Genomic DNA, 998 nt, shown 5'->3' with positions numbered 1-998 from the left:
AATGATAATTATCCTAACAATTCCCCCTGAAAAGGTGATGTTTTTAATGTCAACTTTAATCAAACCCATTAATATCTGCTCATGACCAGGATATTAATCATAGAAGAAAACTTAAAGCGTTGTTTCTTTTATTATAGAATCACGGAATAAACAATCAACAGTCTCCCTGATGATGTATCATTAATCAGGGATAAAAAGTAATCACAATCAAAACTTCACAGACCAAATGTTGTCACTTAAGACCACAGTTTCAGCATTTAACTACAATTTGGGTTTCATCTAGTCAAAGGAAGGCTTTTTTAGTTTTTTACCTTAGACTAGGTAACCTAAACCTATAAATCTAAAAAGGTCAAATTCATCTACTCTCATTTCCACCTGGAGGCCTCCTAAATGTGACCGCTCATCATGGATAACCCATCCATCCAAATGTACCAATCATTTAGTCACAGTAGGAGACGTCACAGGACAGGCCTTTTAGCATTATTGGATTATACTTAAAGGCTTCAAAGTCTGCAGCTGTAAACCAAACATTTTAAATGACCCCTTTGCAATCACAAGCATTTCCAGAGGTTTGCTGATGGCTGCACAAATTGTTCAGGGCAAGTGCAAGGGACAATTAACTGATTATTTGTTGTTTATATATGATCTTGAATATTAAACTTGCACCTGTTTGGACAAGAGGAAATTGACATTAAATTAACTGTCAGCACCTAATTTATGTGCTTAAGAATAATTGCAGCTAAAATATATATACCTTATATTTCATGAACAACAAACTCTAAAACTAAACTCATTAATTCCTTAGATTAATACAAGTTAACAATTAAAAGAAAATAATTTCTTCTTCCACCGTCTCTCCATGAGCACAGATTCAGATTAGTGTATGAGGGACAAGTCCAATTATTCCTCTGACTCCATTCACTGAGTGAAACACATAATATGGATTAATTACAAAAGACCCTGATGTTTCCAAGCCTTTATTTTATATAACTATATAT

Source organism: Cyprinodon variegatus, unplaced genomic scaffold (assembly GCF_000732505.1).
Source record: "Cyprinodon variegatus isolate N-32 unplaced genomic scaffold, C_variegatus-1.0 Scaffold1739, whole genome shotgun sequence".
In the NCBI taxonomy this organism is placed as follows: domain Eukaryota; kingdom Metazoa; phylum Chordata; class Actinopteri; order Cyprinodontiformes; family Cyprinodontidae; genus Cyprinodon; species Cyprinodon variegatus.
Note: the sequence above shows the minus strand (reverse complement) of the source record.